The sequence below is a fragment of the Notechis scutatus genome, chromosome 5 (genome assembly GCF_049901735.1).
Source record: "Notechis scutatus isolate UNSWTSFEM ecotype Mainland chromosome 5, rNotScu1.2, whole genome shotgun sequence".
NCBI classification, from domain to species: domain Eukaryota; kingdom Metazoa; phylum Chordata; class Lepidosauria; order Squamata; family Elapidae; genus Notechis; species Notechis scutatus.
In genome coordinates this window covers 91,254,156-91,272,341 of record NC_142013.1, presented here as the reverse complement: position 1 = coordinate 91,272,341, position 18,186 = coordinate 91,254,156, and the positions used below count along the sequence as shown (strand labels likewise).

The 18,186-nt window shown below is 37.5% G+C and overlaps 1 protein-coding gene and 1 long non-coding RNA gene across 3 annotated transcripts in view; one reads left to right on the top strand and one right to left on the bottom strand.

The window, feature by feature from the left end:
• The window catches only part of CLYBL (citramalyl-CoA lyase), a 181,643-nt gene that overhangs the window by 96,188 nt on the left and 67,269 nt on the right, over nt 1-18,186 (bottom strand). The gene's annotated exons all lie outside the window — the stretch shown is intronic.
• On the top strand, nt 6,926-15,041 carry LOC148130580 (uncharacterized). The gene is made up of 3 exons (XR_015749914.1): nt 6,926-7,045; nt 12,084-12,260; nt 14,487-15,041. It is a non-coding gene; the product is annotated as an uncharacterized LOC148130580 (long non-coding RNA).

The window sequence follows — 18,186 nt, the reverse complement described above, 5'->3', positions numbered from 1 at the left end:
ATGGGATAACCAAATGGTAAGTGACCTCGGTGTCATGTCTTAGAGAGGTACACAAGTACTATTTGTTCATTTTTTCTCTTTTATGACATTATTAAGAAGGATTTTGAAGATTGTTGCTGAATATTACAACAAAATCTCTGAACACATCACTGGGATCCTTACATTTCCTTTCCCAGTGCTGCCTTTTGAAGAGATGTTTGGAAAGCATACAGAAATATTATGTCTTGGAGAAATAATCTAGGATGAAAATATATCCCCTAAAGTTGTTTCCTTTCCCTTCTCTAAATGAAGAGCCTTGTAAAGTCTCCAAGGGGTTTGGTTTTTGCCAAAATCGACTCCCGACTCCATCATTCCCTATGTTATCCTTCCTGTTAATAGTTCCCATTAATTAGAGCTGGCAGAATTTCCACTTCCTTATCAGAGACTGCCAAATCAGCGAGTGTGAAAATATTCAACTGCCAGTAAACCTGAGTTGTTGGGTATTTTTTCCTCCCCTAAATGTTTGTTGATTCCATGCTTGGTTTTAATTTGGAAGATTGTATTTTCTAACCAGAAACAAACAAACAGATTTATAACCAAAGATGGAAAGGCATAACTGAAGAAAAAACAACAACAACAAGCCAAGCATTGCAACTAAAGGCACCATTTTTATTGACTTCTTAAAAACCAAATAACCCAGCATATTAGCGGGGGCATTCTGCAACAGACATTCAGCCCCATTGTACGACTTAGAAGAGAATAAAAGGGAACCCCACTGTTTGAAATCCAGCAGAACATCCCCACAACAGGGCAGAACTGTTCCCTCATGCATGAATGGGAAGGAGATGAAAGAAAAGATGAACTTCTGAGATGCAGCAAAACACAAAGACAACAAAAGTGCTGATCATGAGGGAATGACACAACTCATTGCAGCCAAAGGGATGAGAGAAAAAAGCTCAAAGAATGGTGTAGACAGCTAAGTGACATGTCGAAGAATGGAAAAATCTACAGAAGTGCCTTCGCTCTCCACACTTGATGAGAAACAATTAAATGTTGGTACATCTGTCATAAAAAGGATAATTGAAACCTGTTACCAGCATTACGGAGAGCAATTTAACTACAAAAATTGTAGCTCTCCAATTAAATGTTGCCTGCTCTTATCTACAGCGATTTCTACAAGAAAAAGAAAAAACTTTTAACTTCTCTGATAATTTGCCACATTAGAATTGGCTGTCAATTATATATTTGAACAGGCATATGTGAGAAGGTATATATGCGTATCTAACTTGGAACGAAGAACAAACATATGATTCAAAAGGCATTCTCCTAACACACAAGTGGCTTTCTGCAACAAAGCAAAAAAAAAAAAATTATTAAGACAGTAGGAGAACAGGGTAATTGTTGGCAAGTTTGTGAGACTTATTTACCCATCCAGATGTTCCCTCGCCTGCAAATACAATGGTGCTCTAAACTAGACTATTGACTGTTGCTTTGTTGCTACTAGCTTGAGAACATGCATCAGCCAACCGAACTGAAGAGCAGTTATTGACCCTGTCAGGATATCTGAGTAATGGATAAACGCTGTAATTGATTAGCAGGGAAGTGTGAATTAAAACCGAGAGTACAGCATCAATACTGAATTCTTGACAAAAGAAAGCTGACATAAAATGTAAAACCATTGCCAGCAGCTATATCTCATCTAAGAATTGCTTTCCTTAAAAAAGAGAAATTTAAAAAAAACAAAAACTTCAGCCCGGGCTATTGTCCTCTGAGTGGCTCAGTCTTTTTTTTTTGGTAAGGATGTCTTGTATTAAACCACCAGCAAAAATGTTATATGAACAACTCATCAATCCACCTTCGTCCTTCAAACTATGTTGAGGCAGTTAAAGGACTCCATTATCCTTGCACTCCTTTCTCTCTTCAAAGATACTCTAGACTTCCTTCATTGGTTGACTCTGAAGGCCCTGGCATTATGCTTGCTAAGAACCATAAATTTTGCTTGCCCTCCAGTTCGCCTCTTGACAGATTGTTTCACCCAATACTCCACATCTCTAGGGACCCAGAACTAAAAACAAGCAATAGCAACGGAGGGATCAACAGCCTACTTAGATTTCAATAATGTTACCTGCTACTTGCTGTGGACAACAACAGAGGCCGTGGTTAAGAGGCACACTACCTCCTACAGAAGCTAGCTTCAAGTCAACCTTCAGCCACAAAAAATGCTTCTTTTACTATAAACTACTACCTTTAAGCATATTTTAGGAGGTGGAGGGAGAGAGACAGACAGATAGAGAAACACAGTGACCTTAAAAAGAGCCTGTTGCTGAACAAATATATGGATTAGCAAGTAAATAGTAAGCCCAATATTTGGCTGAGGAGCTGTGTTGGGGTTAGCAAGTTAGAAAATGTACCAGGTGATATATTTATCTTAAGAAACATATTTAATTAATAGTTTAGAAAAGTATAATAAAACACTCACAGTCTTCTAAGGCATGGGTCCCCAACCTCTGGGCCATGGCCCGCTAGGGCCGCAGAAATAGTGGCCGAGCGCATTCTCACTTGCGTGAACACTATGCGTGTACACGCATGCTCTATTTGCATGAGCGGCAGGTATGTGTGCACACGGCTTGCGCAAATGGAGCTGTGCATGGATGTGTGCGCTCTTGCCAGCCACTCACACAGAATCACCCCCCTCTCCCTCCCACCCACCCCTCTGGTCTGCAATGCCAGAAAAGGTTGGGGAAGTAAAGCACAGAATCTCTGCAAGCTGGGCTCCTTTATTCATTCATACAGTAGTTATTTTATAGGCAAGAATTAGGTTACATTCTGAAATTCTATTGTTTCTTATCGTTCCCCATCCTAGCTAAGTAGATGAGAATTACAATCCAAAGCATCAGCTGGTCTTCAAATTACCCACTCTGGAATGGAAGTTCATCCTGAAATATTCCTAAATATTAGCAACTGCTCTCCTTCCTATCTGCACATAATAAATTAGCATGTTGAAAAGGTGTCTAGTCTACTTCTTTTTGAAAACAATAGAGTCTAGGCAGATCATTCAGAAAAGCAAACCCCCACTGGCATGGCACAATTTAACATTACAGGCACCAAAAGATTCTGTTGAACATGCTGCTTAGTCCCTAGATATATGGTACAACCGTGGTTTTCATGCACATTCATATTGATGCAAATCCCACTGGATTCAATAGAGATTCCCCTCTTGGTACATCGTCAAGCAATTGTTTTTAGACAAAAAGACATGAATGGGATTAGACGTTGTTGTTGCAACCATAACATAGCTATACAATAATTCTACTCTGCCCCAACATACCAAATTTACTTTACAATGGGGTTCTCTCACTTCTTAACCATTTAACTGTAGGAATGCATAAAACATAAAGAAAGCATAAGGAGAGCCCTGCTGGGTCAGGCCAAAGACAATTTTAGTTCAGACTTCTGTTTCTCACAGTGGTCAACCAGTTGTTCTTGGTGCTTGCAAACGGGAGATCAAGACTTTGCCATTATTCTCCTGCACGTGGTATTTGGAGACATGCTGCCTTGGAGAGCCAGTGTGTGTAGTGGTTAAGATGCTAGATCAGTATCAGGTAGATCTACTTCAAGTTCATCTTTAGCCATGGAAACTCATGGGATAACTTTGGACCATTCAGGTATGGGTGTCTGGGGGCATGGTCAAAAGAAACAAATGATGACATATGGTCACCATGACATGGGTACTAGTGCCACTATTTCCATAATAATGCCACTGCATGGAGGTTGACATTTTGGGCTTGCTGTGCTTTCTCAGATGCTAGTGAAAATGCAATCTTCAGCTAATGTAGAAAATAGCTACGTGATAGATCAGGGGTCTCCAACCTTAGCAACTTTAAGACTTGTGGACTTCAACTCCCAAGAGTTCCTCAGCCAGCAAAGCTGGGAGTTGAAGTCCACAAGTCTTAAAGTTGTCAAGATTGAAGACCCCTGTAATAGATTATAAAGCCTGTGCAACCCTATTTATTTGGATTTAATTGCTGCTGGCCCTGTTTCTAGGCCAAATGTAAATTGATTTGACTTTCAAAACTGTCAATGGTTTGGAATCAGCTTTTTTTAAAAATTATTTGCATCAACTTGTCCTGGGCATGATCAGTGATGACGACTTGCTCATGCCCTTTGTGAGGTTGATGGACAAAAGAAGCATAGATGTTTCAATTATTCTCAACTAATGTCCTCTCTCAGAAAGCATCTCTAGCCTCTCCCCTTCCTTTTCAAAGCCCTTATAGACTGAGGTGCTTCAGATGACCAGCCTATGTTCCAGGGATCTATGACAATTCACTGCAGCTAACTCACAACAGCGAACTTGCCATGGCCAACTCACAGTGGGACAACTCTCCACAGGACAAGAATTATACTAATATTTAAAAAATTGTGGAATAGAATCATCAAAGAAAGGATGATAAAGGAGGGATAAGATGAAACATGAATGACACAAAATAAAATATTTTAAAAATTATTTTAAATGATTAAATTGAATAGTTGAACTGTCCTGCAACGAGTTATCCTGTGGTGAGTTGTCCAGGGCTGCAGCGGGTTGTCCCATTCCAATGTTCCAGATTTTACATTTTAACTTGATTGCTCTTGTTTTCAGTTTGTAAACCTATTTTCATTAATTGTCTACTAGCGAAAGATTCTATGAATTGATGCTTTTTTTAAGGCATCTTCAAAATGTTTCAATTCATTTCCTAAAAGAACGAGTTAGGAAAAAATGAGTTAAATATTTAACTGCACATCTAATCCAGGTTGCATTTGAATCTTTCCTGGTGGAATGACTTACTTCTCTCCCAACTAACTTTAACCAGTGACACCATATGATATTTATTGAAGAGAGAACAATAGCTTGGTGAAACCAAGAGTCACCAGTGAAAACCCTAGCCACTTTAAATATAAAATTTCTGAACCCTATCTGTGGCCAGCATTTGTGGAAAGTCAGCTCTTTAGCAATGCTGCTCTCACCTTGTTTGCATCATACTGGCATGAGAACTCCCTAACATCTTGCATTTCAGTTGCAGAAGAGAGAAACAGTCCAAAAGTACAACCTGTTAAAGAATACAATCAAGGAGGTAACATTTCCTGTGGCTCTTCAAGCTGTTCCACTAAAGAATGAACTTTACCTTTTGTGATAAGATTTCAAAGCATATAAATGGTTTATACAGGGATATTTAACACAAGGAGCTTACTAACCAGTTACTCTCTGCCATCAGTTTCCAAAACACAAAACTGGGATTAAAATATGACTGCAGAGAAGGTGATTAACCCTCCTTTAAACCTCCCTTTTAAGTATATATGTATTAAGCAGTTAAATGAAAACTTAAGTAACTTACCCTCAAGATTTCACACAACTGCCTGTGAAACACTGAACACTATTACTTGAAATTTCATATAAGAACACTGAAAGCTCATAACTCACGGCACCTTGCATTAATTTGGCCTTTTATGAGAGTCACTGATAACATCTAAAAAATGCTTCAGATGCTTAGGTGGCCATGTATATTCTAATATTGACCTTTAATACAGACGTTTGTGGACAAAAGTTTAAAGATCCAATGTATGTAGGAAAAACAGCTTTTTTCAAGAGCTGGGTCTAAGTGAGAAGTGGAACTCTGCTGGTGAGAATTTTCCTGAGGAGTTTTTTCCTACTTTGTGGAACAATCAGGGATCAGGTATTATGTGTAATCTACCAAAAGTTACAGAATGACAATCAATTTGGCAGGATGCACGACAGCAATGATCTTGTCTAATTAGAAGCATCTTCTCATTTGAGTAGGCAAAACATTAGCAAATTGAAAAGAAATGTGGAGAAATCATTGTTCATCATCTCCCTTAATTTGCCACAGCTCTCGCAATTTACAGTTTTAAATGTGTAATCAACAATACATTTCTTACTTTCCACTTAGAAAGATTCTTGCAACTTCATGGTAGCAAAGAAAAAAATGCATATCTTGGAATATCTTTACCTTTGCTCGTATTGCTCCTGAAAAAATTGATATCAGGGCAGATGCTTTGCCCAACAAAAGAATTTTGAAAATCATTATTCCTTTTCCGGTCAATTTATTCACACATAGCAAGAGAGATATTTTTTTTCCAAATAGAAGCATAAACAATATTAGTTATAAACTGTTGCTATACTATAGAATGATTTCTTGGAACTTCAACAGAATTATTTAAACACAAATATTACACAACTAATTTTCTTGTGTTGTTAAACTACATAGGTATGAAATCTAATTTTATAATGCTGCTAACAACAGCATCCACACATCTACCCATATCTATTTGGAATGCAAACACATCTAACAATCATGGAAATGAACAGCCACTCATAGGTGTGTCATTCTAATATATACATTCTCCAAACAGTTCTCAAGGTTCAAAGATCTGTCAAGTTTAGCTTTCAGGGCTTGGCATATCATGGAAAGAGTGGGTGAATTTAATGCTGTTTTCTAATCATAACCCTGCTTGAAAGTCTTAATGGATTGATTGACTGAAGCAATTGTTCTTAATGCAAAGAATCCTTCCTTGAAAATCCAATAAAAAGCAGAATTGTTTTTTTTTAAATTGATTAAAGGGGAATTGCTAATGAGAGTAAGTGATTAGAAAGGGCAACTAAAAAGGTGGAAGTTTAAAAGATGCCTAAAATATATCACTGTTTAGGCAAGGAGTACTAAAGAACATGGATTATTTGTGATAGGTGCCACCAGGGAGAACACTTTCCACATTGTCCTGGCCACTTTTTTTTTTTTTTTACAGAGGTATGATTGAGAATGTTTTAACAAACTGCATCATTGTTTGGTTTGGCAGCAGCAGTGCCTCAGATAGAAGATCCACAAACACAGCGCGTAAGGACAGCAGAGAAGATTATAGGAAGCCATTATTCAGGATACTATTTATAGCCCCTATGTGCTTAGTGCTTGAAGCATAGAGACTCCAAACACCCACTTCATGGTCTGTTTCAGTTGTTCCCCTCTGGGAGGAGGTTTTGAAGTATCTGTAGCGGGACTACTAGATTCTTTATCAGGTTTGTTCCTTATGCCATCCGTCTTGTAAACTCGCAAGATTCTTTTTTTCACCATGTATATGTTGTATACATTTGAACTAGACTGATATGTTTCTCTGTTTCATATGTGTGTGTGTGTGTATATGCATAATGGTTATCTTTTTGAGAGCCGAATGCAATGAAATTTCATTTTAATGTATTTATAATTTAAAGCAGCAATAAATATTCTATTCTATTCTATTCTATTCTATTCTATTCTATTCTATTCTATTCTATTCTATTCTATTCCATTCCATTCCATTCCATTCCATTCCATTCCATTCCATTCCATTCTATTCTATTCTATTGTATTCTATTCTATTATTTTATTCTTCCATTACATTCTATTCCCTGTCATCCTCAAGTGGCAATCTCTAATAGTACTATGTTTATAACCCAGGCACTAGTGAGAAATGAAGTAATGGAGGCACAGCTATATGGCAAGCGTGACAGAATATCTATACTTTGTCAATCTTGATACATCAGCTCCAGATTAATAAAGCTGATGGGTCCATCATAAAGTTTTAAATCATCCAATACTGCCTGCTTCTTACCAGCAAAAGGACCCTTTAGTGACTGTAAAATATTAGACCAATGCAACTCACTGGCCCTACAATTCAATCTTAAAACAAGCAGAAAAAAAGACACCAGAGGGGCAAGAAGTGATTGCTTAGAATAGAAATAAGGAGTAAGGATTATTAGTAAGGAGTTAGTATTATTAGTTGGTATAATTAGTAATTAGTACAGAGCTGCTGATACACCTCTAGAAAGGAATAATGGAGTGTCATTTGCACCTCTATACCTGTCTAGTTTGGCACAACAACCAAAAAAGACAGACACAGATTTCAACACATAGTTAGAACTACAGAAAAAATAATTGCAACCAGGCTGCTTTCCATTGAGGACCTGTATAGTGCATGAGCCAGAAAGAGGGCTGTGAAAATATTTATAGACCCCTCACATCCTGAACATAAAATGTTTAAATTTCTTCCCTCAAGATGACTCTATAGGCCAGGGTATTGCACACCAAAACAATCAGACAAAAAGGCAGTTTTTTCTCTCATGCTATCACTCAGCTAAACTAATTCCCACAACACTGTCTTATGCCCTGGGATGTCAAACCACCTAGTAGGGCTGTATTATTTTACTTCTCATCTTTTCTATTATCTATTTCCTAAGCTTATTACGACTGTAATTTTGTTGTTTTTAATCTCATGATTTATGTTGATTGCTTTTATTTAGTATCCTATTATGATTTATGTTGATTGATTATTGAGTATCTTATGACTATCTCTGAGTGCTGTATCTTATGATTTATGATGATTGTATTTATGATTATGATCATGATAATGGTTTATCACTTGCTGCTTGTATGTACACTGAGAGCTTACGCACCGGAAACAAATTCCTTATGTGTCCAATCACATTTGGCCAATAAAGAATTCTATTTTATTCTTAGGATATCTATTCAAGCAAAAAAGGATATTAAGGTAATTTCCGTGTATCTAGGCAGCCCTTTAGGTAGTGCTCCAGGGGCTCCTATTACTATTGGTACAACCATTGATTTCTTCTTCCATAATCGCTCAACTTCAATTTGCAAATCACAAATATTATTATTATTATTATTATTATTATTATTATTATTATTATTATTATTATTATTATTATTAGTATTAGTATTAGTATTTAGCTTTTCTCTATTTTACCAATTCTTATTATGTTTCATTGCAATTATTATTATTGTTATTGTTGTTGTTTCTTTCAATTTCTTCCATTGCCAATTTCTCATGTAAAATCAGACTTCTCTCTGTAGTGGATAAAAAATGGCATCCCGGAAGGAAGGCCATGGTTTTTCCATCTCCCTCCTTCCTCCTGCATTGTACATATTGTGTAAGGCGAGTGCATGCTTGAATAGTTATTTGTGTTATGTCTGCAGCAGCTGTATGAAAATGAGATGCACAAATCCATTTAATGGATTTAGACAGTAAGTGACTGGTGGATTATGATTTAAACCTTACTGAGCTGTACAAATGCATAGTTCAAATATCAGGTTTGTTACTCTGATGTCAGCTTTAATGTAGAATTACTAAAATGATGTTTAAAAAATATCAACTCCATAATAGCTTCTTAAAACTTTTATATGTAAAACAGATTCTTTCCATACCCCAAAGCAGAGTCTGGAGAGCACTTTTTGGAGAGAAACACTAGGTGGAATATGCCTTAGATTTCCCCCCTATATCTGAATGAATCATTTCATTCAGAAGAATAAAAACATCCTCAAATACATACATATGGAATCAATTAACTGAATAAAACAAAAGCTCTTTAACAGAACTGTGTTTATCCTTCTATTCTTTCAGAGAAACAAAAGGATGTACAGTATCATAAAATATTATAATGAGTGAAGAACTGGAAATTCAATAAGCACTACTGCATGCTCTCTTGATATGACTGTTATGTAATACAATATGAAATGACACATGAAAATCTAATTCCATTTTGGTACCATACAGTTCTAGAGTTGGGGTATAGAGTCGTCCCACACACAGCAACAAGGGTGGTATAGAAATTTAATAAATATCTTGCCTATCAGACAAGCAGTCTGATATACATTTCCCAATAAAGATAAATATTTGTTTATTATTGTTTTTTAATGTTGATTGAGTAAAACTTTTTTTCAATTTCCTATTTTTTTCCCCTTACCTAAACAGAATTAGACATCATACAAAGTGGGATCAATCTCATTCTTTGCAATATTTAGCATCTGCCAATCTATAGCCATATTCTCTCCTCTTCCTGAATTACCTGTACAGGTTACCTATTCAGAACCACCTGCTCTGCGTCATAAATACGTGGCCAAATGTGCAGTTTGGATACGGCTCCCACATGAATCATTTAGGCTCTTTTTCGCTTTTATGTTTAGCCATATTAGCTAATGTGGCTATGAAAGTGGTCTAACCTATTAAACGTATGAGTAAGGACATACAATTTGACAGGTTGATATAAATTGACTACGACTGTGCTGTACTTAGGCCTTGATCTCCAAAAGTTGTCCTGGAGCATATGAGAGCATTTAAGGAAGACATGGAAGAGTCTGAGAGAGGACAGGAAGTCAAATGGACTTCCTTTGGAAGTCAAATCCAAAGTACGGCATAGCTCTCATACTCATAAAATCTTTCTGCCTACCTGATATACATGTGAATTTTTGATTTCATTCGCAAATGTGATCATTCTGAGCACTGCATACAGCATCATCCAAAAATGTTTTTTTTTAATGGATCTGCAGCAGATCCAAGAGCAAAGGTAATTTTTTCAGGTTGCCTAATGAATGCCAGGAACAGATGAAGACTAGTTAATTGAAACTAAATCCTAACTGGTTGGAATCGTTGATGGTTAGCCCTTCATTGGGAGCAGGTATTGCTTGTTTTAAATGAGATTATACAGGTAGTCCTTGACTGCGGTGGTGAAATGGTTAGAATGCAGTAGAATGCAGGCTAATTCTGCTGACTGCCGGCTGCCAGCAGCTCAGCAGTTTGAGTCTCACCAGCTCAAGGTTGACTCAGCCTTCCATCCTTCTGAGGTTGGTAATATGAGGACCCAGATTGTTGGGGGCAATATGTTGATTCTGTAAACCGTTTAGAGAGGGCTGTAAAGCTCTGTGAAGCTGTATATAAATCTAAGTGTTATTGCATATTGCTATGACAGATCATTTAACAAATGTTCAAATTTACAATCCTCCCTCAATCCTACACATAAACCCATTTCAAAGTTACAACAGTGCCCCCCATGGCGATGCACCCTTTCAACCGATCACAGAGATGCTGCAGCATTCCCACTTACCTATTCCTCCCCCCATCCTGCCCTGACGGGTCCCAGCAGGCACTTGGCCTATTCTGCCACCCCACCCGGTTCTACACATTCCTCCCCACTCCCGGTGACCGTTGAGCTCACTTAGCTTTCGAAGATATGTAGAGTTCAGGAAGTCAAGAGTAGGAAAGGCTGCTCTTTTTCTGGGCTGATGCTGGACCATGTGACACAATCGAGGAGAAGGAATCCTGTTGCTTTCATTCCCCTTGCAATCCGCTCCTCCCCAACGCAACTGCTTTTGCGAGGGGAGAAAAAGCAGCAGCGTTTCTTCTCCTCTGTTGCGCCACGTGGCCCAGCAATGAAGCGGCCTTCTCTACTCCATCATCCTGAGCTCTGGATATCCTCAAAAGCTAAGTGTGTGATTGTGATGGGGTGGGGTACAGAGGAGGTGCTTATGAATTTTGGGAACCCAAGGGGCAGGAACGGAATATCTCAGAGGGAGGGGGAGGCCTTGGGAGGTCTTCTGGGTGCGCCTGTACCTGCACTACGCATCCCATGGTCTCCCCCACCCGAGTTATCCTAAGTGCTATTAATGATCTGTGCATTTGCTTAATGAATTCATTGGGGAAAGCAAGGATGGAGAGGTCATTAATTATACATTTCATTTAACATACAACTCAACCTTTGACAGTAATGGGCAGGCTCCATTATTGTCATAAGTTGAGGACTATCTGTATTCCACCCTGAAAGATCAAAAATAGTTTCTTGATTCACCAAAACCAACTAGGATCCTAAAATGCTGGATATAACTGGAAGACTGATGATTCCTTAGCCTTATAATAATAGGAAATGCTCTTTTTTTAAAAAAAAAACTGAGGTACTTCTGCAAATATAAACTTTGATCTATAGCAAATTAATTATTTTATATGATTTTGAGGAGCAATTAGCCACTGCAGAAGATGGATACCTTTCATTTTTTATACCTATTCCTCAGGATATCTTGGCAAATGATCTTTTATTTTATTCTTTATTTATTCTATTCATTTTATTCTTAAAGATTTCTTAAATTATTAAATCAAATTATTCTTAAATAAGTGTCCGCCACCATAAGAATTTCCCTGGGAAAAAGTCATGGATAGGAGCAATTTTTAAAAAATATATGTAGATCAGGCTGAAGTAATTATCATATACGCTTTGCCTCTATAATTTACAGTTGTGGAGCCTGAAGTCTATGAGATCAGTAATAATCCATCACCTCTCAGCCTTTCCTAAATTCTTGCAATGGATAATAATAACCTGCCAATGAAGATGACATAATAGATTATTAACATAACATATCTGAAATACTTTGAGCATCCAGAAGCACAGAATATTTTAAAGTAGCTAACAGGTATGTGTATGTATACATATGTGCGCGCACATGATGTGCAAAATAATACTTGATGCATAATTCATGTCCTTAATAGCACAATGGGCACCAGCACTGTTTTAATTAAACACATATTCTATTCCTACAGAATGTCTCAATGAGTCAGAAGGATTCAGGTTTTCCAAACCATAGCTTCCAAGATCATCAGGGTTATTTTGTGAACGACACATTTCTAAACATTAAAACATTGATGAATACACATTAACACATTAAGCGATATACTATAAAATGTGAACCTTGCAGACGGTGGGGGGAAAAAAGTGCCACACTTGGGGTACAGAACTTTTTAAAAGATGACAAATGGAGGATATACAACATATTAAAACACTTGTCTTCTCTACAGCAAACAGTAATTAATCTTTTGAGCCACCCATGCAGTATTTTAAATGACACTTGCAGGAGAAACGACACCTCCAATGCTATTGTATTTGTGGCTGAAACTAATCATTTAAAAAAAAAATTAAGTGCAGCAGCAGATAATAAAATTTGTAATTAAGATAGAAATGTGAACAAATCATGTTTATTTCCTTTCCTCTGTTCATAAAATTAGTAAACTCTAAACCTACAACTGAAAAGAAACTAAGAGTTTCTGCAAGCCTCAGGGGATTAATTTGTCTTCTGTGAAATGACATTTTATTCCCAAATCATTTAACCTCTGACTTGTCATAACTAGACTGCAGCCTGTTGAACTGCAATTTAGCAACATCATTCAAGGTGACATAGCAGCCTATCATGAATGAAATATAAGCAGCTGATGAACACCTAATACATCTTGAAAGAAAAATCCTGTTCTATATGAAGAGGTTACGTTCTAACACTGTAGAATCAGAAATGATCCAGGATAATCCAAATTTGCCATTCAGCACTGCCAGTCTATCTGCCCCAAATATGAAAGATGAATCCATCCAATCTGAATAAAATACATTTTTGTTAGTGTGTTTTTATTGAGCCAAATTAGATATATGACTAGTAAAAGGACCACAATGAAGTAAATAATTTTACCATATGTTCTGCCATCTATGATGCAAGCAAAACCACTGAAGACCTTAGTCAATCATCCCATTCAGTATGATCGTTCATAATACTGAATACCCATTTTAACTAATGTGAAAGAAGTGTCCATATTTTGTTTTGTTGTATATCTAAGATAAATGTATAAAATGCCTTTAGAAGTCACTTTAGAACATTATAGAAATGTAATTCTGAGATATAAAATAACTACATGCAAAACATTGCATCCCTCTAGAAATGGTTGGCAATAGGTCTGTACACCTATTATACATATTGTTGTATAAATATGTGTAATAGATGTGCAGAGCTACCACAAACCATTTCTACATGGATGCAAAGCTAAAGAAACATTTTGAAGCTTTAGATGCCTCCATTGAGATGTGCTCAGTTAAAATGATGTGTTTCTTTATGGGAGTTTGTGCATAATTATCTGCCAATGGAAGAAAATATTTGAAGCTCAGGATTGAACGGTGGAGTCCTTGGTGTTCTCTGAGCTTGGTTATTTAATTGCAGGTGGTTCATTACCCAACTAGGTAACATCTTCAGTTAGCTCTGAGAGCAAACCCCAATCCCTTTTGCCTCCAAAGATGCTATCTACTTGGATAATAAAACATCTGTACAAAAACAACTAAGCTTGGAAAACACCAAGGACTCCATAATTACCTGCCTCAAATGTGGAATTTTTAGAGGAGGCCAAACATCTTTGTTTTTGATTGATAGTGCAGGAGCGCTCAATCTGAAATCATCCATACTGAAGTAACTTGGCTGGTTCCTGAGAGAGAGAGATTATTATTCTCTTTCCAACATTAAACCAATATGGTTTCCTGCTGTCACTTTTCAAAACAGGTCTTTACAATGAAAGAAATGGCTTTACTGGCCAAGGCTTCAATACCTATGCTATTCAACCTTTCAAACAGAAATCCTCAAGCTATATAATTAACATTACACTTCCTGGCTTTTTTTGGCTTCCTGGCCAAAAAAATGTCTATTTTTAAAAAAGAAAGGCAAGGGTATGAGAGGGAGCTCCAAGAAAATAACCAATTTGATTAGCTTACATTCTAACCATTTAAATTTGTGAAGAGATTTGTTACAGATACCAAGTATACAAAAAGTTAAGTTTTGCTGAAGTGAAATCAACATTTTCTTTAAAAGCTGCCCAGTATTACTCTATTGAAGGGATGTCAAACTGGCAGCCCGTGGCCAAATGTGTTACATACAGGTCACTCCCACCCCAGTTCTATGAAGGGAAGAAACATCACGATACGTTACGTGACGGCAACATGAGGCGGTGAATTTGATACCCATTCTCCATTTCTCACTACATTTGTACAGTTCCTTCAGAGATTTAACAAGCATAAGAAAGGGATAATTTGGTATTCTTTGTTCAGTGGTATCTAATTTTTTATTAATTGCCTCCCAAAAGACTCTTAAGCAAATTTAGCAACTGTGGGAGTAAGGAAATTCTTTTTTGAATCAATGTTTAGTTAAAGTTGGTCGCCAAGATATAAGAAAGATGTTGAGATTCTCGGAAGAGTGTAGAGAAGAGCATTTGTTTGAAATAGTATAGATTAGAAACTCGTATTTGAGCAGCGGATTGGACTACTAGAAGACCTCCAAGGTCCCTTCAAACTCTATTATTCTGTTCTTATTCTGTTAAAGAAAACAAAATGAAAATGTTTTTAACTGTTTTTCTTTCTATTTTTTTCTCTTGTCTTCTTTTTCTCTCTTGCATTTATGTATGTGTTGTTAGTCTATTTTAATTGTAAAATCGATAAAGTATATTTTTTAAAAAAATAAAGAAAACAAAATGAAAGACTCAATTATCAGTTCTCATAATGAAAGATTGTACAGAAAGCAATCCACCAAAGGTTTGTAAAGTATAGGCTGAGGGAGACTGACGGAGTCATGGCTAATCAGAAAACTGATCTTGGAGTTCTGGTAGATAGTTCCCTTTTGAAAATAAAAACATTTGAAAATAAGATGCCCAATATTGGTTTGCCCTCACAAAAATCTAAAATGCAACTTTATTTGATAAGCCACAAGCAGTTCTTTCGGAAGCACCTTCAAAAGCTGGCAGGAATAGCTAACACCCAAGAAGACAGGCTCAAGATCCAAATGGATCTTGACAGACTAGAACACTAGGCCATATCTAACAAAATGAAATTCAATGTAGAGAAAATAAAATCCTACACTTAGGCAAGAAAAACCAAAAGTACATATATAGACTGGGTGAAACCAGGCTTGATAGCAGGAACTGTGAGAGGGAACTTGGAGTCTTAGTGGACAACCAGCTAAATAGGAGCCAGCAGTGTACAGCAGCCACCAAAAAAGCTAATGCAATCCTAAATTGTATTAACAGAGGGATACAATCAAGATCAAGGGAGGTACTAATACCACTCTATAAAGCCTTAGTAAGACCACACCTAGAGTCCTGCATCCAGTTTTGTTCACCACATTATAAAAAAGATGTTGAGACTCTAGAAAAGGTACAGAGAAGAACAACCAGGGTGATTAGGGGACTGGAGACTAAAACATATGAAGAATGGTTACAGGAACTGGGCATGGCTAGTCTAGTGAGGAGAAGGACCAGGGGAGACATGATAGCAGTCTTCCAATATCTGAGGGGCAGAGAGGAAGGGGTCAAGCTATTTTCCAAAGCACCTGAAGGCCAGACAAGGAATAATGGATGGAAACTGAACAAGGAGAGATTTAACCTGGAAATAAGGAGAAACTTTCTGACAGTGAGAACAAGCAACCAATGGAACAGCTTGCCCTCAGAAGTTGTGGAAGCGCCATCACTTGAGACTTTCAAGAAGAGATTGGACTGCCATTTGTCAGAAATGGTGTAGGGTCTCCCGCTTGGGCGGGGGGGTTGGACTAGATGACCTACAAGGTCCCTTCCAACTCTGATTATCTGTTAAATCTGAATGTTCTTCCAATGTCAATTCTGGAAGCTCAGACTGCCCAAGGATCTGCTGGTACAATTTTATAGAGGAATTACTGTATTTAGTCTGTCATTTGTACCTCTGATTATCTGTTATCTGTCAAAATAATATTTTAAAGTTGAAAGACTTTTAGAAACAGTGGGTTGTGTGTGTAATGTTTTTTTTTTTTTGCAGGATCTAATCTGAGTCACTTGGGCCACAGGTTTATTTTTCCAAGCTTTCAGGCTCATGCTGGAATCCATCACCAGGGAACTTCTTATCTTTCCAGAATATGTGCAGTAGGCCGTTCCACATATTGTATTTATATGGTGCTTGGTTGTGTGTCACTTTTAGTTGTTAATTAGGGTGTTGATGGCTGGCTATTAAGTCATTGACTATTGTTTCTTGTGCCACTGTCCCCTCAGCTTCTAAGTACCTGATAAGCTGACGGTAATTCAGAACTCCTGTTCACTGACAAGGAGACCATTTCCCAGGCTTCAATCATTTCTCTGGCTATTTTTGTCCCTGCTCATCCAACAACCATAGTAGTTGTGAAATTAAATGCATGTCCTTGTTCACTGCAGTGTGAGGTTACCAATGAGTTCGGGTCTCCTTGTCTAACCCCTTGCTCATGTTCTCTTAGTCTGGTGGTTAGCTTCCGTCCCATCTGTCCTCCATAGTCACAATGGCAATTCACGCAGGGAATCCAGTAGATTACATTAGAAAATGTTTCCACCTCCAAACGATCTTTGTGTTGTATGACTTGTCCTCGTATGGTAGCCTCTGAGCGATGGGTGATGCCCACTTGCAGACCTTGGAAGCTGTCTTCTACTGCTTCCGAATGTTTCTGATGTATGGCAGGGTGTGCCATATAGTTGGGTCTTGTACCTTCTTTCTTCCTTCCTTCCTCTTGCATGTCACATAGCCATCTTGTGATAAACACTTGTGGGTACCCATTCTGCCTGAATTGTTCATGTAGGTACGTGCTGTCCAGTTGTTTTGCTTGCTTGCTTAACAATGGAAATTCTGGTCATAAGTTGAGGACTATATACAATGATATACAATAAGGGGTGTGGTGTCGCGAATTAATAATAATGCTCCCTATTTTGAATGTTTTGATCCCCTGCCCCACAGATATACAAGTTCTCGGCCCAACATACTTCACAATTGTTACAGGTAAAAAGTATGGGAGATCCTCTCCCCAATAAACTGCCTTGAATTTGTGTGGAAAAGAGGGATATAAATATAACGAACATATAATAATATAAAACAATCACAGTCAGTTATGTAAGTATTTCTTTCTCTTCAATTTTCCATTTTGTCCCATAGCAAGTCCTTCCTTTCCATTCCTATCATGCTTGTTTCATTCCTTCTTTAGCAAATGCCAGCATCAGTAATTTCTTTTTTTTTGTTGTTTCTATTATAGGGCTATTGAAAACACTTGTGAATCATATTGATTTATTTCAAGATTAACTCGAACAGTATCCAACATAATTATGCACACACACACACACACACACACACACCCTCCCTCCCTCCCTCCATGTGTGTGTGTGTGTGTGTGTGTGTAGAAGCCCCTTTTCTATTTTATAACCTTTGCCCCTGTTAAATTAAAGCCTACTTTTGAAGATGGTTGTCTTGAGTTTCTTAGAAGTAGTTATTCCTCGCTTCACTGAAGAACAATGCATACATCAGCTGCTATGTATTTCACACCCTTCATTTCTTCATTCATCATACATGAGTTCACATAGTCACATAAACAAACAGTAACAAATACATACTTTGCTGGGCTACAGCTGCCAAAAAAGACATATTTAGCTGTTAGGCTCTATATTCTTTCTCATCATGAATCTGCTCAACCCCAGAAATGAGTTTAATCAGGCTCACCCACTTCTGATTTGGATCCAGATAAAAAAACTTAGCAGTTTTTATGGAATGCACCCTACACCCTG